This window comes from Bos taurus, chromosome 20 (genome assembly GCF_002263795.3).
Source record: "Bos taurus isolate L1 Dominette 01449 registration number 42190680 breed Hereford chromosome 20, ARS-UCD2.0, whole genome shotgun sequence".
Taxonomy (NCBI): domain Eukaryota; kingdom Metazoa; phylum Chordata; class Mammalia; order Artiodactyla; family Bovidae; genus Bos; species Bos taurus.
The window spans coordinates 12342498-12364601 of NC_037347.1; the positions used below are offsets into that span (position 1 = coordinate 12342498).

General features: G+C 43.5%; 2 long non-coding RNA genes across 2 annotated transcripts in view; one reads left to right on the forward strand and one right to left on the reverse strand.

The window, feature by feature from the left end:
• LOC107131559 (uncharacterized) overlaps positions 1-14214 on the reverse strand; it is a 282272-nt gene extending 268058 nt beyond the window's left edge. Inside the window, exons 1-2 of the long non-coding RNA XR_001494444.3 lie at positions 13135-14214; positions 2888-12985 (exon numbers count right to left, since the gene is read on the reverse strand). This is a non-coding gene — a long non-coding RNA (uncharacterized lncRNA). The remainder of the gene's footprint in view (positions 1-2887; positions 12986-13134) is intronic.
• A 92-nt stretch (positions 14215-14306) lies between these two features.
• Positions 14307-21912, forward strand: LOC104975219 (uncharacterized). Its single transcript, XR_009491924.1, has 2 exons — positions 14307-14573; positions 15445-21912. It is a non-coding gene; the product is annotated as an uncharacterized lncRNA (long non-coding RNA).
• The last annotated feature ends 192 nt before the right edge of the window (positions 21913-22104 follow it).

Here is a 22104-nt window from a genome sequence, read left to right on the forward strand (position 1 = left end):
AAGAATCTAAAAAAGAGAAGACATATGTATAACTGATACACTTTGCAATACAGCAGAAACTAACACAATATTGTAAAATCAACTGTATGCTAATAAAAAAATTTTAAGTACTATTAAATTCCTCATTCTGCTTTTATAGTCAAAGTGGCAGGATGCCAAAGGTCATACAAATGGGAAATGGCAGAGCCGAGACCCATAAACACTCATTGATTAACGAGTTGACTGATTCAAGAAACTGCTCTTTATTACCTATGTAACTGGCAAAGACAAGAATCAAACTGTGTGCGTAGCTGATGTGGTTAGCTGTGCATTCCCAGCTACCTCTGCAATGAGCGTACAAGCTGGAATCCAGCAAAATTAAAAGTTGCTGCTGCTTAAAAGACAGCTGTGAAAATGAAATGAGCATGCATACTTTGAGAAAATATGCACAAAATGCATATCTGATAATGACTGGTACCCAGAATACATAAAGAACTCTCAAAGCTTAATAAGAAAACAAACAGCCTTAATTAAAAATGGGCAAAGGATTTGAAGAAACACTTCATCAAAGAGATGTGGATGGCAAACAGGAACATAAAAAAGACTCTCTAAACTATTAGTCATTAGGGAAATGTACATTAAAATTGCACTGAGATACCACAATAAACCTATTAGAATGTAAACAGACAAATATAAAAGGTGGCATTACCATGGGCTAGTGAGGATGCAGAGCACTGGGAACTCTCATACACTGCCAGTGGGCACAAAAAGGCCCACTTTGGGAAACTCTTCAGCAGTTTCTTAGAAAGTTAAACATAAATTTCCACACAACCCAGCAACACCCATTCTCAGGTATCCTTGCAAAGGAAATTAGAATTGATATTCACATAAAACCATAAAAAATGTTTATAGCATCTTTAATCATTGTCAAAAACTGGAAACAAGCCAACTAGGGGAGAGAGAAATTATGGTACATCTATAAATGGGACTACTACTCAGAAGTAAAAAGGAACAGACTACTGATACATGCAAAACATGGATGAATCTCAAAACAGTGTTTTGAGTGAAAGAAGTGAGATACAAAAGGCTAAATACTGTGGGATTCCATTTTTATGACATTGTTGACAAGAAAAAGATCAATGGTTTCCAGAGAGTACGGTGGAGGGGCAAAATTTATTATAAAGAGGCATGATGGAACTTTTCCTAAGAGCTTTGAAAATATCTATAACTTGACTTTTGTGGAATTACATGACTATATATGTTTTTCAAAACTTACAGAACTATATATGTAAACTGGGAGAGTTTTACTGTATGTAAATGATACCTCAATAAACCTTACATTTTTAAAAAGTGAGAAAAAGTATTTTTTTTTGCACCAAAACACAGAAAGAAAACAAAAACACAAAGTCCTATTAAGTGACAAGTCAGTTTAACACTAGTTGATGTCTGTAAGATACAAAGAAGGTAAATATCTGGCTCTTTGTATGATTTAGATCATATTTATATAAGTTTTCATATATCTGGAATAAAACCAACTATCCTAAACTGGATTATCAACAAAGAAAATATTTATATAGATGCCAGAGAAGGTGATTTAGGATATAAACTATATACAGTGAGGCTTTCCTCATAGGTCAGTTGGTAAAGAATCTGCCTGCAATGCAGAGACCCAGGTTTGATTCCTAGGTCAGGAAGATCCTCCAGAGAAGGAAATGGCAACCCACTCCAGTATTCTTGCCTGGAGAATTCCACGGACAGAGGATCCTGGCAAGCTACCATCCATGAGATCGCAAGAGTCGGACACGACTGAAACTCCAGTATTCTTGCCTGGAGAATTCCATGGGCAGAGGATCCTGGCAAGCTGCCGTCCATGAGATCACAAGAGTCGGACATGACTGAGCGACTAAACCACCACCATCAGAGTGGACTGAATGGTCGCCCAGCAAGATACGTCCACATCCTAATCCTCAAAACCTATGAATGTTACCTAACATACAAAAGAAGGAATATTACCTTATATGGGAGAAGGTGTGATTAAGCTAATCTTGAGAGGAGGATTATCTGGGTCTGCCTTAAACACAATCACATGTGCCTTTCTAAGGAAGGAGCTGTGCGACACACAGAGGAGAGGCTGTGCGAAGATCGAGGCCACGTGACGACTGGAGTGACGTAGCCACCAGCAGCTTGAAGAGGCAAGAAATGGGTTCTCCCCATGAGCTGCTGGAAGCAACACAGCCCTCTCACCTTGATTTCAGCTTGGTGAAACTGATCTTGGACTCTGACCTCCCAAATTATAAGAGAATAAATTTCTGTTGCTTTAAGCCACCGAGTTCACTGGCTTCTTTTGTTACAGGGGCTATAGGAAATGAATATAAACATCATAATGACTTGGTAATGTAATGGCTGGACACGAATTTGAGCAAACTATGGGTGACTGTGGAGTGCAGAGGAGCCTGGTGCGCTGCAGTCCATAGGGTCACAAAGAGTCAGACACAGCTTATTGACCGAACGACAACAATATAACGACATGAGTACATATGCCCAACTCAGCCACAAGAAGCAGGCCCTACGTGGATTCTTCTTGGATTGTACTGAGCAAGGTACCCTGTGGCTTCGATTGTTCCCTACCCTCACCATCACATCTGGCGGTGAGCCTGCCCAGAGAAAGAAGTAGAACCACAGGGACTACAGTAGAAGCTGCTGCTTGCACACCCATTATCCTTTCTGCCTTTGTCCTTAGTAAGAAACGCCTACACAGTTAGACTCTGCAATAGACAAACCACATTTCCAAACATCCCTTTTAGATACAGGCGGCCAATGAGATTTAAGTAGACGTTATTGGCAAAAGCTGCAGAGAAAGATCTTTAAAAGAAGTTGATTCAATTGAAATGCAAGTACCTTTACTCACCCTGCTTTCCTTCTTCCTGTTGTCTGCAAGGCAGAAGTGATGGATTGAGCTCCAACAGCCATCTCTTGACGGTGAAGTGACCTTGAACACAGAAAGCAAGCACTAAGGATAGAAAAGCAAAAAAGATAAAAGGAGCCTGAGTTCCTAAGGACCATGGAGCTGCTGTACTAGTTCTAGGCTGCTTGCTTCTATTTCACATGAAAGAAATGCAGAAGGGCCTTATTTTGTAAAGCCATTGCTATTTTGAGTCTTTATTAGTAGAAGCCAGAAGCAATTCCTAACTGACTGGAATTAAATAAAGATCTAATTAGCTTTATTAAATAATACTAAAAAGTAGAAAGTTAAAAATGAAAAGTTGTGGATAGCTTGATTTTTCTCCCCTGATTTAGCTCTCTTGAGGACAAATGTGTCAATCTCATAAAAAAAATCCCTATTATCTTAATCTGCTAATCTTTGCTTTTTTCTTTTTCAGTTAAACTGAAAATAAATGAAAATGTACAAAAGACTTATAAGTCACATCACTCTATGTCCCCAAAACTGCATGAAGAAAGTACCCAGCCCTGTTACTTGTTCCAAATCAGGAAAAATTTACTCTAGGAGCCAAATTATTGTTACTAATTCCCATCTTCTTATATTAGTACCCAATGTATGCAAAGAGGCTTCCCAGTGGCACTAGTGGTAAAGAACCCACCTGCCAGTGCACAAGGCATAAGAGATGCAAGCTTGATCCCTGGACAGGAAGACCCCCTGCAGAAGGGCATAGCAGCTCACTCCAGTATTCTTGCCTGGAGAATCCCATGGACAGAGGAGCCTGGCAGGCTAGAGTCCATAGGGTCGCAAAGAGTCGGACACGACAGAAGTGACTTAACCCACACACAGCGTACTCAAAGAGCACCAAAACACTTTCTTACTAAACTATGTAATTTTGCATTTTGTAGAGGCTGGCTGACTTATATGGATTCTAAAAAATTCAGACAATTCTTCTGATCATTAAAAACAGTTAAATCTGCAAGACAGGTAGAGAGATGCAAATTCTAAAATCTTTAAAAAAAGAAAAAAGTAAACTCCCAAATAAGGAGAATTAATAGGGAAAATTGCTGAATGAAGTGATTGAAAGAAAATTTATACAAAAGATACCTAGAATTTAAAAAAATGATTTAAATAAGAATAAGAATGTTTTATAACCTCAGGAGGTTCTTTTATAAGAGGACCAGTGGCCCGAAGGACTGATCACCTGTGGGCCTGAACCTCCCCGGCCTTACTTTATGTTTACAAGAGCCCCATTCACACCACCTTACAAACCCTCCATTTAACCACCTCCCAGGCTGTCGTGGGGGAGCAGTTTGGGGAAACAAGGACTATAAACAGAAACCATAATAAACAAGATCACAAGTCCTGCCAGGTACAGGACGGAGGGCAGAACCGTTCGTCTACACTGGGCTCCTAATCTAATTTTGTGTTTCCTTCACCCCATGTTTCTTAAAAGGCAGGTTTAAACCAGTTCAGGGGGAATCAAGACTGCGAGGTTCTTTCTGGGTGCACTTCCCATTGAAAGGAAGCCCCTGTACACACACAGGCTGAAGCTCCACTGTGCACTGTCCAGTGTCCAGGGCACTTCTGAAACAACTGTAACCCTCATGCGTCTGCTCTGGGTAACAAAATTGAGAGGAACAAGAAGTCACTTCAATTGCACTCTAATTTCAGCTTCCTTATCTGAGGAAAACTGAAAGATCATTCACACCATGGAGAGCACTGACTTTAGTTTGATGGTGTGGGAAGAATGGAGATGTAGGCATCTAAAGCTTTGCACAGGCGCCTCACACGATTCTGTTAAATGACCTTAGCTTTACCGTTAAATGAACTTAACCTCCATGAGCTGCCGTGTCCTCATCAGGAAAATGAGAGTGACACTACATTTATCCCAGGATCAGGTGAAAAACAACAGCCACAGATGTTCAGTAAATGTTGATTTATTTTCCCCTTCTTCCACACAGTATCATAGCCCCAGGCTGGCAGCCTACAAGCCAAAGCTGGCCTATAGACATGATTTTGCTGCAAATTGTGGGTTGTTTTCATTCTGATTCTTTTTTAATTTTAGGAAGACATTACAATTAAATATTTTTCTAAAACTGCAATTTCGGTTTATCTTGAAACACTGGGATGGCAACAGTGGGCCCTATTTCTGCACGGCCACATGACTGTTAGAGTTGATTGTTTAGACAAGGCACGTGCTATCCAGCTCATCAGCTTCCTAACCCAGCCATATTCATTCCCTTGAGTTAAATGCCTGACCTTATAGGCATCTGAATTTGCCAAATCTGCTAGCAATCACATGGGGGTCCGCTCGTATCACCATCTTTTCTTCCCTCCACCACATCACATCTTCCAGTACTGAAGCTAAACATGCCATTTGGGATAATTCTAATGTTGGAGCAAGAGACCGAAAGTGAAATTGAAAGGTTAATCAACAAGTCACAGGAAATCAAGTCATGGGGGAGGAGGTTGAATGACACACAGAGACACATACAAACGAACAAACAGATACACACGTACATTGTGTAAGCCCATGATTGATTGACTATATTCAGTTAGGTTCATTTGTTTCCCTATGGAACTCAGTGAAATGAGTGGGCATAAACAAAGTATAAATCATGCACTTTAATTCTACAAGCGTTAATGTTTAAATGTACTTTTTAATTCTAATTTGAGTCAGCTTACAGTTACACATATAATCAAACATATTTAATTATCAAAAAAAAATTAGAACAAACTGTTAGGAGAGCATGGAGGAATAAGCACTCATATTACAGATCAGAGTATGAAATGTTACAATCCCTACAAAGGAGAATTTGCAAATATCTAACACAAGCCTAGATGAATTTACCATTTAGACCTTAAAAAAATCCACTTCCAGGAATATATATTGAAGATGCAAAAGTGTATTAATTATCTATTGCTGCATCACAAATACAGCTACTAATCATCTTGGTTTGTCCAGGACTGTGGATTTTACTGAAACTCATAATTTTCAGTACTCAAACTAGAACGATCCCAGGCAAACTCAGACTATTGGTCATCCTAGTAACAAATTGCCCTAAAATTTAGAGAACATATTCAGTAAGCTTGTCAGTGGTCTTGGCAATGATTTATCTGACACCAAACACAAAAATAAACAAGTGGTAATACATCAAACCAAAAAGTTTCTCCACAGCAAAGGAAATCATCGACAAATTGAAAAGACAACCTACTGAATAAGAGAAAACATCTGCAAATTATATGTCTGACAAGAGGTTAATATTCAAGATATTGTATATTCAAAATATCCTCATACAATATTCAAAATATTGTGTGAGAAATTCATACAACTCAACAGCAAAAAAGCAAACAATCCAATTTTAAAATAAGCAGAAGATCCAACTACTAATAGATATTTTTCAAAACAAGACATACAGATGGCCAACAGGTACATAAAAAGATGCTCAGCATCACTAACCATCAGGGAAATGCACGTCAAAATCACAGTAAAATATCTATCACCTTATACCTGTTAGAATGGTTATTATCAAAAAGACAAAAAATAATAAGCACTGGTGAGAACACAGGAAAAACGGAACCCTCGTGTACTGTTGGTGGGAATATAAATTGGTACAGCCACTTTGGGAAACAGTATGGAAGTCATCAGAAACTTAAACACAGAAGTAGCATACGACCCAGCAATTCCACTTCTGGGTATTTATCTGAAGAAAACAAAAACACTAACTTGAAAAGATATATGCGTCCTCATGTTCATTGCAACACTGGTTAAAACAGGAAGCAACCTAAGTGTCCACCAGCGAATGAAGGGATAAAGAAAATGCCACACACACGCACGCGCACACAGAAATATTATCCAACCGCAAAGAAAGAAGGAAGTTTTGCTATTTGCAACAAAATGGATGGGCCTCAGGGGTATTATGCTATTTCTATGTGAAATAAGTCAGATAAGGAAAGACAAATATTGTAAGCACTCACTAACACATATAATCTAGAAAACAACCATAAACCAAGCTCACAGATATAGAAAACAGATTGGCAGCTGCCAGAGGTGGAAGACTGGGAAGAGGGGAGAAACGGGTAAAGGGGGCTAAAATATGCAAATGCTCAGCTCTAAGAATATAAGTGAGGGGATGTAAAGTCCAGCATAGTGACGACAGTTAAAAATACTGTATTACATATTTGAAATTTGCTAAGAGAAAAAGATATTAAAAGTTCTTATTATGACAATAAAAACACTATGTGTGGTGATGGATATTAACTAGACTTATTGTGGTTATTATTTGGCAATGTATACAAATAACAAGTCATTATGTTGTACACCTGAAACTAATATAATGTTATATACCAATTATTTCTCAATTCTATAAAAAAATTTTAAAACCTTAAAATGCCAAGACTAGAACAGGCAAACTGAGATTGTCATCCCAGTAACAACAGGTACACACTGCTATATTAAAATGGATAACCAACAAGACCTACTGTATAATACAGGGAACTCTGATCAATATTATGTAACCACCTAAATGGGAAAAGAATTTGAAAAAGAATAAATATGCGTATAAGTGAATCACTCTGTGTAAACCTGAAACTAATACAACATTGTTAGTCAACTATAGTCCAGTATAAAATAAAAGAGTTAAAAAATGCTGTAAAATTTGGCAGCTTAAAATAATACACATTTATTTCTCTCACAACTTCTGGGAGTCAGGAGTCCAGACAAGGCTCAGCTGAACTTGTGCTTCACGGCCTCTCACAAGGCTGCATTCAAGTGTCAAAGAGGGCTAGGGCTTCACGTGAAAGCTCAACCAGGGGAGGAGCTGCATCCAAGCTTATTTACAAGGTTGTTGCAGGAGTCGGTTCCATGGGGCTGTTGGAAGGCTACCCTCAGTTATTCTCTGTCTGTAGGTTGGAGGTCACCCTCAGTTCTTGCCATGTGGGTCTCCCCAACATAGCAATTTGCTTCATCAAAGCCAAAAAAGAGAATTTTCCAGAGAGGCGGAAGTAACAATTTTGGTAACCTAGTCCTCGGAGTGATAGCCCTTCCATATTGCCATCTTCTTTGGTTAGAAGAAACTTACACAAACTACTGCACAATTGCACTCATTTCAAACGCTAGCAAAATAAGAGAGTTCCAGAAAATCATCTACTTCTGCTTTATTGACTACACCAAAGCCTTTGACTGTGTGGATCACAACAAACTGTGGAAAATTCTTCAAGAGATGGGAATACCAGACCATCTGACCTGCCTCCTGAGAAATCTGTATACAGGTCAAGAAGCAACAGTTAGAACTGGACATGGAACAACAGACTGGTTCCAAATAGGAAAAGGAGTAAGTCAAGCCTGTATATTGTCAACCTGTTTACTTAACTGATATGCAGAGTACATTATGGGAAACGCCCGGCTGGATGAAGAACAAGCTGGAATCAAGATTGCCGGGGGAAATATCAATAACCTCAGATATGCAGATGTGAGAGTTAGACTATAAAGAAAGCTGAGCACCAAAGAATTGATGCTTTTGAACTGTGGTGTTGGAGAAGACTCTTAAGAGTCCCTTGGACTGCAAAGAGATCAAACCAGTCCATCCTAAAGGAAATTAGTCCTGAATACTCATTGGAAGGACTGATGCTGAAGCTGAAACTCCAATACTTTGGCCACCTGATTGGAAGAACTGACTCACTGGAAAAGACCTTGATGCTGGGAAAGATTGAAGGTGGGAGGAGAAGGGGACGACAGAGGATGAGATGGTTGGATGGCATCACTGACCTGATGGACATGAGTTTGAGTAAGCTCCAGGAGTTGGTGATGGACAGGGAGGCCTGGCTTGCTGCAGTCCATGGGGTCGCAAAGAGTCAGACACGACTGAGCGGCTGAACTGAACTTGCGCAAGGGGAGTGGCTTCCACAACGCCAGAAGGTAGAAATCAGCTGGGGCCAGCAGACTGTCTGAGCCCAGGCCTGGGCGCATCAGATACATGTGTGTCCTATTTCAAACCCTCGCAACCCCCACCTCTTATTCAAGCCCCTGCTGCAGCAAAGCCTCAAGTCTTGATTAGCCTTGCACAGGTGCCACCTGGCAGGGCTTTGCTCCTAGCCTGTGATGATGTCTGATACAGACCATGGTATTCCACGGGGTAGCAATGGATGGACAGCAGTAGAGTGTTTCTTGAGCTCTATATATAAGAAAAAAATAATAAAAGCTTAAGAGCTAGAGGAAAGAAAGCTGAAATTAGATGCTATAATGGAAAAAAAATAAGGCCCTCTGCCTGGCTCCCAGGTAAGTTCATTCATAGGCCCTGAGCCCACTGACTGAAGGTGAGGTTGCATCTCCTTGAAGAGGAGCCCTGGCAGTCCATGACAAGTATAAACAATGAGCTTTCCCTCAGTCTTTCTCCAAAGTGACCTAGGGACACTTACCAGAGTACTGTGTACTGGGGAAAGGGAAACACAGAGTTGCTTCAACCTTAGCCTGCTGTGAGAAATCATAAATGCCAGTTACTACCGTTTGTCTGATTAAAGAAGTACAGAGGACAGGTGATAATTGAAAGTCCCACCCTGGTCCAAGTCACAGTGAAATCCATACTTATTTCTCCAGTAATTGAGTCTATAATTGGGACAGGTAAACTTAGAAAATGGAAACCCCTAATATCAGCTCCCTGAATTTTGACGTTAGAATTTTAGGGTCATGTAGAAGGCCATTGTGACTTTTTACAGTTCTAACAGCTGTAGGTGATAGGGACACGCAAAGCAAAATTAGATACCACCCATTTTCTTCCCGGAAGAAGGCAACGGCACCCCACTCCAGTACTCTTGCCTGGAGAATCCCATGGACAGAGGAGCCTGGTAGGCTGCAGTCCATGGGCTCACTAAGAGTCAGACAAGACTGAGCGACTTCCCTTTCACTTTTCACTTTCATGCATTGGAGAAGGAAATGGCAACCCACTCCAGTGTTCTTGCCTGGAGAATCCCAGGGACGGGGGAGCCAGGTGGGCTGCCGTCTCTGGAGTCGCACAGAGTCAGACACAACTGAAGCAACTTAGCAGCAGCAGCAGCATTTTCTTCCCAGGTGTCATTTGAGGGGGGATGAAAAGTGCTGAAGGCAGAATGAGCCCCAGGGGTGATGTGTGGCATACGGGGCACCCAGGTATTCTCTCCACCCGCTACTTTGCTTCTGTAAAAGGTACTCACCCTGAAGGGAGCCACACAGAAACAGGAAGTCAGTTATACCCTCTCTATCACCCATCAGAGGATCTTCTTGGCCTTGCCTAGACACTTATATGATAATCACAGGCCCCCACTGGTCTTCTCAGAGTAGTGTAGGGCAGGTCCACAGGTCGCCAGCGGGACGGCACCAGGGGTCCCCCTGGGTGGAAGTCTGTACGTCAGCCTGCACAGTCCTTCCGCGCTAGCTTTTGCTCAGGTGCGAGGGTGAGAGCCACACTGGCAGGTGTGGGAGCTAACCTGGCTGAGTATCTTCACTCCTCAAAGGAGCCTCTCCTGTAACAACTCCCTGGACGTGGCTTTCATTCCCTCCAGGGATACCTATAAAAGTCACCACACCCAGGGAGGCCTCAAGAACCGTGTCCTTAGCAGAAATGCACAGTCTTTCATAGCTCTTCCCAGCCCAAACATAACTCACCAATCAGGGTTGTTTTTATCATCCGCAGTGTTACTTGGAAATACAGTTTGCCTTTTACCCTTAAGAGGTAGCCAGAGTAACGGCAGTGTGTGTGTGCGTGTGCGTGCGTGCACACACGCTCTTAGTCATGCCCAACTGTTTGTGACCCTATGACTGTGGCCCACCAGGCTCCTCTGTAAATGGGATTTTCCATGCAAGAATACAGGAGTGGGTTGCCATTTCCTTCTCCAGGGGATCTTCCCGACCCAGTGATTGAACCAGAGTCTCCTAAATCGGCAGGTGGGTTCTTTACCACTGAGCCACCTGGGAAGCCCAACATAGCTGTACAGCTACCCAAAGGACAAGTTCTCATGTAGAAGGGAAAGCTTTGTTTACCCCTTACTTTAGCCACCCTGGCTAAAAAGCAGACTCTACAAATTCTGTCCTTTCTTCAGGACGGAGCTACCATAGCTGCAGGGGTGTTTCAAAGTCTTTGGGGAGCTGCACAGAAAGACATGGGTGGATGGAGAGGAATTCCAGAACCAGCTTTATCTCCTCCTCTGTTTTTGGTTTAAAAAAAAAAAAAAAAACAAGCCCTATTTGAAGTTATGAGGCTGATGTTCTTAACTGTTCAAATAGGGAGGCCGTGGTGGCAAACAATGCAGACAAATCCCTTAGGGCTTCATCTGACGCCAGAGATTGAGGTGCTTGGACCTACTAAAGCAGAGTGTAAATGCCACCCTCTTTCCACTGTGTCCTTAAAATCAGGCAGGACAGTCTTACCCAGATTGATCAGATTGTCTTCCCAGTGAGAGTGCGGGCCTCAGGAACAAGATTCTGTTCAACTTTGCTAAAAGGATCACTGACTCTTTTCTCCCACTTTGAGTTACATTAAGAAGAGGTCTTCCTCTCTCCTCTTGTTTGATGGATGCCATCCCCCAGGAGATGAGAGGAGACCAGGAACTCACTCTGCACATACATACTTCCAACTTTACAGGAGCCTGCTTTGTTGATTTCAAGAAACTGAATGTCCATGCGAAAAGTTTTGCCCTGAAAGAAGACCTCACCTCTTCCCGAGGCTATGCAGCAAGCGAACCCTCTAGGGAGACGCGTGTTCATCTCCAGGGCCTGCCCTGTCCTCCTTATAGCCAAACTCACCCTTACAGCTTGGGGACTGGCACCAGCCCCATGGAGAAAACTCAGCTCTTTTCTCCCTCCGCAAGTCCAATATGCTTCTTTAATGAGTCTGGTGGTGCTTCGGTCAAGTGTCCAGAGAGACAAGAACAGACTTGGAGGGGATCGGGGGGATGGGGAGATGAGGGCAGATGACCTGGCATCTGTGGGAGAAGGAGAGCTGTGCGGTGATTCCTTAATGAATTTATTTAAGGGCGGAGGTGGGGGAGATGAAATATAGGGCAGCCTGAGAGGACAGAGGGGGAGAAGGAGAGAAAGAGAGCAGATGTTGTGAAAGATAGTCTTTCATGTTTCCTCCGCACTGGCAATCTGCAGATGTATGTTGGCAGGGCTACAGTCAGAGAACAGAGGGAGGCTGGAGTTTACACATCTGGAAATCATTTGGCAGGGGGCAGAGTTCAAACGCTTTCTGCCTCAGCCGCTCGCAGACCTTCCTTGCGGCGTGGGCTGTGGCTGGGTGAGGGGCCACCATGCACAGAGTCCCTCCAGCCTCACTCTGGGCGGAAGCCCCACCTAAGCCGGTGGGGTTTGCCTCTGTATGGGTTCAGTCACGCGGAAAAGTTGAAATGCTGATAAAAAGAGAGAACGGGACGGGGGGAAGGACAGGAGCAAAGCGGAGAATGCACCACAACGGAGAGAAGCCTGGCTGGAAATCAAGAAACAAAATGTACTTGGACCTAATCCAGAGCGTGAGTTAACTGGAGAGCAAAGAACACCATTCAGCGGAGGGAAGCAAAAAAAAAAAAAGACTCCTCTGCTGCATAGTAACACCCAAGGATCATGCTCAAGCCACATTTACTTTTCTCAGAAATCCCTGTCCATGTTGCCTTCACTGGTTTCAGGAATGCAGAGGGCCTTCTTGATCCTGAGGGAATTGCTCCCTTTGGAAGGATTTATGGAGTTCTGCAAGGAGACAGCAGGGTCTCCCAGGACCGGTTCATCATCCCACTGACCCAAAGCCTCTGCTGCCACTGGGAGACGGGGCCCTCCCTCCCAAAAGGGGCAAGGTCAGCTCGGGTGTTTAGCTTCCCTCTGAGGAGAAACACATCCCTGGTGAACTTGTGTCCCAGCTCAAAGATCCTGCCACGCTCAACTGAGTAGACACGCTGGCTGCAGCTGCTGGCCGGCGAGGCGCGGGGGCCACGTGTTCTGTGTGGGAGGTGAACGCACAGGGAGTGGTTGTGAGTTAAAGGCACACGGGCTCACCCAGGTCGGGTGATACGGTCCAGGACCTCAGAAAGATCAGGGTCCATCTGGGGAGAGAACAGAGCGCATGAAAAGATGAATTACAAAATACAACTGAACGGAATAAAAGGCCAAATGTGAGATCAAACACACTCTGATGGATCGCTTCATAACCCCCACCCCACCCCAAAGCTGCTTAACTTCCTATCCGCTCTACCTCACTGGAAGCTTCCGCCTTCCCTGAGGCTGCCCGTGCCATGAACGGTCGTTACTCCCCCTCAGCTCGTGTCCGGTGTGGCCGAAGGTCCTGCTAATTTATGCCTTCACATCTTTTGCACGCGTCCATCACCCTCAGCATCTCTAGCCTGAATCAGTCTCGCTGCTGCTGATCTGATCCCCCAGACCCACGCTCCGGGTTCTCGGTCTGAAGGGAAATCTGAGTGTGCCACTCCTCTAAATGGTTCAGCAGTCTTCCACAGCTTTCAGGATAAAGCTCAGCCTGCAAAGCATGACACACAAAACCGTCATGACCTGGCTTTTGTCCACGTTCCGAACCTCATCTTCAGCGGTGCACTCAGAAATGTTTAACAACCAAGGCCTCCAGACACACCATGTGTCATCTCACACGACACACTCCCCCTGAGCAATGAAGCTCCTCCAACTCCCTGGCCATAACCATGTCTCTCCCTTACCTGGGCCTCTGCACATCTTTCTCTGCCCAGAAAGACCTTCCTTCTGCCTCTCCCCCATGCTCACACCCCTCAACCCACCCCTGCCAACCATCATCCTTCCAGACCTGGTTTCCACCAGGAAGTCAGCCCTTAGCAGTCATGTCTGACTCTTTGCCACCCCATGGACTATACAGTCCATGGGATTCTCCAGGCTGGAATACTGGAGGGGGTAGCCTTTCCCCTCTCCAGGGGATCTTCCCGACCTAGGGATTGAATCCAGGTCTCCCACATTGCAGGCAGATTCTTTACCAGCTGAGCCACAAGGGAAGCTCCTTAGCAAGCACTGCTGCTGCTGCTGCTAAGTTGCTTCAGTCGTGTCCGACTCTGTGTGACCCCATAGACAGCAGCCCACCAGGCTCCCCCGTCCCTGGGATTCTCCAGGCAAGAACACTGGAGTGGATTGTCATTTCCTTCTCCAATGCATGCAAGTGAAAAGTCAAAGTGAAGTCGCTCAGTGGTGTCCGACTCTAGCGACCCCATGGACTGCAGCCTACCAGGCTCCTCTGTCCATGGGATTTTCTAGGCAAAAGTACTGGAGTGGGGTGCCATTGCCTTCTCCATAGCAAGCACAGGGGCCACCAAATGCTGCCTTGTAACTGTGCAGGCGGGGCTGTTGCTATATCAGGCACCTTTGAGGACAGAACTATTTTTATGTTTCAATCCACATTGCCTCCCACACTTTCTGGAACATAGTAGGTTTTCAGTAGTCACTGAAATACAGAATATAAACACTGCTAGTTTTTAACTTACTACTTACACTCTACCCTCAAGATTCAAGGTTGTGAATGAATGCTATAAGCCTTTTCCACAAACACAGAGCTCTGGGAAGTACAGAAGTCAGAGTGCCCAGAGAAGACTTCTCGGAGTAGAGCTGCCATAATCAGCAAATTAAAATACAGGATGCCCAGTGAAATTTGACTTTTAGGTAAGTGATGATTTTTTTTTTTTTGTAAGTAGTTCTTATGCAACATTTGCGAAATTACTTATAGTAAACAAATATCCATTCACCTGAAATGCATGTTGAACTGGGCGTCCTGTATTTTATCTGGTAACCCTACCTTTGAAGAGGCTGCCTTTGAGCAAGAGCTTGATGGATGACTCAGATTTAGAAAGGGCAAGAGAAGGGGGACTGGTTTTTCTCACTGGAGACTGGTGGGAGGGGAGATGAGCCAAGTCCATGGAGACCAGGACCTGCAAGGAATTTTCACATTGGTCTTGTTAGAGCATGAAGTTGGTGCTCACAAACAATGAGAGGCTGGAAAGGAGGAGAATGTTGAAATGGAAGTGGAAGTGATCAGAGAGAGAGGGTCACTGCCATTCTTTAGACGTTTGTTCAGTTTAAAAGTCCTGAACTGGCCCAGAGGCGACTGGAAAAAAGGACAGGAAGAAAGGGCAGATTTCTAAGTGTGCTGGGGGATGGAAAGGAGAGCTGAGGAATCTACAAAGACTTAAGACTCAAGAGGAGAAGCCAGATTAGAAGGGGCAGGCAAGGGAGGATGAGCTTCATTTAGACCAAACGGTACTGATGGGAAAGCAGGACCCACAAGGAGGACTGAACACCAAGTAGGAGATGAGATGCTAGGGCCTTCCCATGACAGTGGTCATGGAGTGTCCCTACATACCAACAGGGATGGTCTGCAAGGGTTCTCAGTCACGTACATGCTCCACGTACATGACAGAGGAGGATTTGTGGGACTATCATCCCACAGATTTGTGGGACTAAAGTCCCACACTGCCAAGGCAGTGTGACAGACCACTGATATGCTCCTGTGTTCCATGACTCCTCCTCATTCCAGGCCTTCTCAAGAGTCCACCAGCCCACTCGAGAGATGTCTCACTCTTCTGTTTCATGAAGGAATGATTGATGCAGTTCACTGCAAGACATTCAAAGATGTAAAAGGGCATTTCCCCACTGCTACTGCTGCTAAGTCGCTTCAGTCGTGTCCAACTCTGTGCGACCCCATAGATGGCAGCCCGCCAGGCTCCCCCATCCCTGGGATTCTCCAGGCAAGAACACTGGAGTGGGTTGCATTTCCTTCTCCAATGCATGAAAGTGAAAAGTCAAAGTGAAGTCGCTCAGTTGTGTCTGACTCCTAGTGACCCCATGGACTGCAGCCTACCAGGCTCCTCTGTCCATGGGATTTTCCAGGCAAGAGGACTGGAGTGGGGTGCCATTGCCTTCTCTGATTTCCCCACTAAGTTACCTAAATGTAAAGTCCAAATTTAATACACTTCAAATCTTTGCCTGACCAGAGCAAATTGTTTATCTATGTGAAATTGGCAAAGGGCCAGTCTGTGGATATGAAAATACTTTGAAAATTATACTGTACTATACAAACCTAAGGATATTATTCATATAAATGGAGTATCTATAACAGACAATAATCACCCAGATATCCAAAATTATGCTTGCGTATTATTAGATGTTTGGATATTTCAAGATGTCAAATTCAGTCCTTTCCCTAATATTACCCATGTCCTTCTTGTCTTATTTTTACATAGTACTTATCACCATCTATCATACCCTATATCCAGTTCAGTTCAGATGCTCAGTCATGTCTGCCTTTTTGTGACCCCATGGACTGCAGCACGCCAGGCTTCCCTGCCCATCATCAACTCCTGGAGCTTGCTCAGACTCCTGTCTGTTGAGTTGGTGATGCCATCCAACCATCTCATCCTCTGTCGTCCCCTTCTCCTTGTGCCTTCAATCTTTCCCAGCATCAGGGTCTTTTCTAATGAGTCAGTTCTTCGCATCAGGTGGCCAAAGTATTGGAGTTTCAGCTTCAACATCAGTCTTTCCAATGAATATTCAGGACTGATTTCCTTTAGGATTGATTGGTTTAATCTCCTTGCTGTCCAAGGGACTCTCAAGAGTTTTCTCCAACACCACAGTTCAAAAGCATCAATTCTTCCACGCTCAGCTTTATTTATGGTCCAACTCTCACATCCATACGTGACTGCTAGAAAAACCATAGCTTTGACTATATCTATTCCCCATATGGAATACCTTATTTTGTGTTTTCCCTGATCACCCACAAGGCTGCATGAGCATTGAGGGCAAAAATTTATATCTCTTTTGTTGATGGCTACACTTCTCCATGCCCAAAGCAAAGCTTATTTCTGACTGAGTGAATTCACTTTAGTTTTCTAAGGGATGATTCAGTCAGTCAGTCAGTACAGTCGCTCAGTCATGTCCGACTCTTTTCGACCCCATGAATCACAGCACGCCAGGCCTCCCTGTCCATCACCAACTCCCAGAGTTCACTCAGACTCACGTCCATTGAGTCAGTGAGGCCATCCAGCCATCTCATCCTCTGTCACCCGCTTCTCCTCCTGCCCCCAATCCCTCCCAGCATCAGAGTCTTTTCCAATGAGTCAACTCTTCACATGAGGTGGCCAGAGTACTGGAGTTTCAGCTTCAGCATCATTCCCTCCAAAGAAATCCTAGGGCTGATCTCCTTCAGAATGGACTGGTTGGATCTCCTTGCAGTCCAAGGGACTCTCAAGAGTCTTCTCCAACACAGTTCAAAAGCATCAATTCTTTGGCACTCAGCTTTCTTCACAGTCCAACTCTCACATTCATACATGACCACTGGAAAAATCATAGTCTTGACTAGATGGACCTTTGTTGGCAAAGTAATGTCTCTGCTTTTGAATATGCTATCTAGGTTGGTCATAACTATCCTTCCAAGGAGTAAGAGTCTTTTAATTTCATGACTGCAGTCACCATCTGCAGTGATTTTGGAGCCAAAAAAATAAAGTCTGACACTGTTTCCACTGTTTCCCCCTCTATTTCCCATGAAGTGATGGGACCGGATGCCATGATCTTCGTTTTCTGAATGTTGAGCTTTAAGCCAACTTTTTCACTCTCCTCTTTCACCTTCATCTAGAGGCTTTTTAGTTCCTCTTCACTTTCTGCCATGAGGGTGGTGTCATCTGCATATCTGAGGTTATTGATATTTCTCCCGGCAATCTTGATTCCAGCTTGTGCTTCTCCCAGGCCAGGGTTTCTCATGATGTACTCTGCATATAAGTTAAATAAGCAGGGTGACAATATACAGCCTTGACATACTCCTTTTCCTATTTGGAACCAGTCTGTTGTTCCATGTCCAGTTCTAACTGTTGCTTCCTGACCTGCATACAGATTTCTCAAGAACCAGGTCAGGTGGTCTGATATTCCCATCTCTTTCAGAATTTTCCACAGTTTATTGTGATCCACACAGTCAAAGGCTCTGGCACAGTCATTAAAGCAGAAATAGATGTTTTTCTGGAACTCTCTTGCTTTTTCAATGATCCAGCGGATGTTGGCAATTTGGTCTCTGGTTCCTCTGCCTTTTCTAAAACCAGCTTGAACATCTGGGAGTTCACGGTTCATGTACTGCTGAAGCCTGGCTTGGAGAATTTTAAGCATTACTTTACTAGTATGTGAGATGAGTGCAATTGTGCAGCAGTTTGAGCATTCTTTGGCATTGCCTTTCTGTGGGATTAGAATGAAAACTGCCCTTTTCCAGTCCTGTGGCCACTGCTGAGTTTTCCAAATTTGCTGGCATATTGAGTGCAGCACTTTCACAGCATCCTCATATATCTTGATTGCTAGGAAGTATCCTAAAGGCAAACATGAAAGAAATATCCAAATTACAATATCCATTGTTCTACAACTGGGTATCGAACAGTCATGCGAAGTCACTAGGACTGCCATGTAAACTTGATTGTCCTAAAAATAAGACACATGTAGACCAATGCTAAGTTCTCCCTGGTAGCAGACACTATAGGCATCTCAGGTGACCCACAAGAGTTAATTTCCCTCCCTTAGTATGGATCTTGCTAAGCTCAGCTGTTTGATAGCTCTTCTTATGTCCCTAGATGCCTCAGGTCCTCCCACACCCCTGCTGAGGACTGACTCAACAAAGGCCCCATGTGGACTGTGCCTTTCCCTCTCTTCCTAGGACAGTGTGTTTGTCCCAATCTGGAGAAGAGAGCCACATTTTAATTCCAATCCCAGAGCTCTCCGTGTCTACCTGAGCCTATGGTTCTTCTTGCACAGTTCATTCCCCTGCTGTTGGTAGCAATCCTAACCATCTTGGAGTGATGACTGGACACCACCTTGCACATGGTGTTCTGCAGAGTAAATGCAAGAAAAAGGATCCCTGCTCAGCTTCCCAGCATGAACTGGCATCCCTGACGTAGACAAACACACACAAAAATACACCACAGCTGAGGCTCAGATGAGCCTTGAAAGGCATCCAGCTGCACTCTTAAACCCAGCTGGTATGTGTCCTGGTTAAATAACGGAACAGACTGGCAAGTCTCAGAGAGCTCAGTGCTGAAGTCCAGAAGGCTGTCATGTCTGTGTGTGTTTGGCATCCCTGGGAGGCAGGAGGATGGCGGGGAGAAAGATTCAGTAGCAAGATGTTAAGGAAGCTGGAGGTGTCGTAACTAAGAAAGACCCTACTAAATAGCTGACTCCTTCTTGGAGTCTAGTTTTAAGGAGACGGGTGGAAATCAGCAGTGAGAGGTGGGCCACGAGGCCCACAGGGGGCATACTGTAGAATCATGGCTGGGATGTCTGAATCCCAACAGGTCATGGAGGAAACCTCATGCACCGCTCACCACTCCCTCCGCCCACTACGCTGTCTGCTGTCATGCGTGGAGCAACCGACCACCCACAAAGAGCCAAAGAGGAGGTGCCCCTGCTGTTTCCTCTGACCTTGGGGGACTGTCTCCTGCAAGCTCTCCTCTTCCTCTGGAAAGTCATGCCGCTCCACAGAGCCCAAGAACCCTTTGTCCTTCCATCCTGTCCTCAGCAGATTCATGCGGTGTTCCTTAGCCTCCTAATTACTGCCAGACATGAAGCTGATGGGCTGGCCTTTATAGACACTATTACTGCCAGATCCTCTTCCCTTCACTGTCTGGAAGCCTGTCTCTATTTAAGCTCTAATCCTTTTTGCCATTTTTGACCTAGTTCCCATTATTTTATATTTTTCCATATTAAGTTAAATAAGCCACTTGTCATTCTGCATATATCTTATTGAATCCAGCTCTTCTTTTGTGACTCAAATGAATGCCTAATGGAAAAAAAAAAAAAAAAAAACAACCCTGCACTGGCCAGTTCCTGGGATTGATCCACTTTCTTAACTTCCAGCATAAAGGACTAGATGGAAAGTCCCTTTAAAAATGCTGGTGATATTCCTTAACTGGGTAAAGAGAGACCGTAACTCACTACTGTCCTGCCTGCAGTCTTCAGATGGACGAGTATGTTTAAATACATCAAAAATGTTTAAAGAGCGTGGATGAAGCACCCCTTAGAACTGGGATATCCACCATTCCTCGACGAAAAACTGATAGCAGTGGATGAATGTGTTTCACAGATAAGAAGAAAGAAGAAAGTGAGCAAGAGAAGAAAAGGAGAGTGAGCAATCAAAAGCACAACGACAGACAACTCACCTGAGGCATCACCGACCCTCCCTCCGCATCTTAAGCCCCATGTGACTGTATGTGAAGCCGAGCAAAAGCCGAAAAGGCTCCACTTTAGAAAATATTATTTCTTGAAACATGCATGCCATGACCACAGGTCTGAACAAAAACACCTTTCCTCTCATGACAAACAATCCCCAGACTGGCGCCCGCCCTCTTCCTAGCATGCTTCAGAAGGAATTACATGCGCTGTGCTTGTACCACAAACTCTTTGCACCAAACCAGACTTTTCAAGGCGCTCTCTGTTGCTTGAATATGCTCTATCTTGTTTGCCCATCATTTAGGGAAACATTAAGACTACTTAGTGGTGTTTTCATGTGCTATTCTTAGTCTATTTTTCTCCTCCAAAATCAAGTACTTTCACAGCTGACCAACTGAAACTGAAGAGCACGTGGAACCCTCAGAGATCGCACCCAGAAACAGTAATGGCCAGGTGGTTTTATAATTTTGGCAAGGAGCGCTGACTGCCTTGCCCTGACTGGTGGCAACCTGCCTCGCACAATCCAGAGACCGTGTCAGGGACAGGTGAAAAATAAGAAAGAAAATTTACTGGTTTTGACCCTCCAAGAAGAGGAGCTGATGCTTATTTTTTTCAATTCTCATTGAATTGTAGAATCAATCCTTTCTATTTTGAAAGAGCAGTTTTCATTATTGATAAAATACCAATTGTAAAAAGTAAAGTGCGTTAACTCTGACAAAAATATGGTATGCACTTTTCAATGCATTACTTTAACACAACCATCTTTCAGCTTGGTATTATTATGATGTACATTTTATAAGAGGAAGCCTGAGATTTAATTAGGTAACCAGTATCAATGGACACTTAGTGGATATGCACAGGTTCAGTTGAACTCAGAGAACATGATCTTGGCTACAATACTTTAAAATACTTTCATGATGGAAATGTTTTTAAATTAGATATGTAAAAAGGAGAGCAAAAACAATTTTCACCACACTCAGAGACAACTTGATAAACAAACTTTGTACATACATCCCCAATTTAAAAAAAAAAATGAAACAGAGATCATACTTAACATACTGCTGTAAAAGCTTTGTGTTTTACATTTGAAATATATTGTGGAGGTCTTTTTACATCAATAAATATACTTCTACCCTATCATATTTAATGACTGTTTTCCATTGTTATCCCTACACCATAATGTATGTAATAAATCTTCCTTTTGGACATTTTGGTTCTTATACAGAATGCTGTGATAAATAATCTAATAGATGACTCCTTCACACATCTTTAGACCTCTGAGATAAATTCTTAGAAGCAAGATATACAGTTTTTACATATTGCCAAACTGCCTTGGGAAATGTATGAATTTTCATTCCTGTCAAAAATGTATTAAATCATCCTCTCCCCCCACCATTACCAGCATTGGGTATTTTATCGTCTTTGCCAATTTAAAAGCTTCCCTGGTGGCTCAGAGGTTAAAGCATCTGCCTGGAATGCGGGAGACCTGGGTTCGATCCCTGGGTCAGGAAGATCCCCTGGAGAAGGAAATGGCAACCCACTCCAGTACCCTTGCCCGGAGAATCCCATGGAGAGATCTCACTGATGTTTTAGTTGTTCTTCCGTAATTAGTTCTGCCGATGGAACACTCTTCATTTTTGGTATTTGTATTAGTCCTTTTGTGAAATCTCTACTTATGTGAATAGCTAATCTTTACTTCACAGCTCACTAGATAGTAATCACTTGCCAAAATAATGTGTCAAATATATTTTCCCAATTTTTTCATTTGTTATTAATTTTCTTGGTTTTTTAATAAAAAATGTTCACAATTTTTCTTTTCTTTTTTGGTTTCTGTCATTGACATCATCCTTACAAAGAACCTCCCCCTCCTTCAAGATTATTTAAAAAACTTAAATTTCCTTATTGTACTTTCAAAGGATTTTTTCACATTTAAATATTTAATATCTAGCATTTCTTGGTATAAAATATAGCTTATTTCTTATAATTTTTAAACCAAATGTCT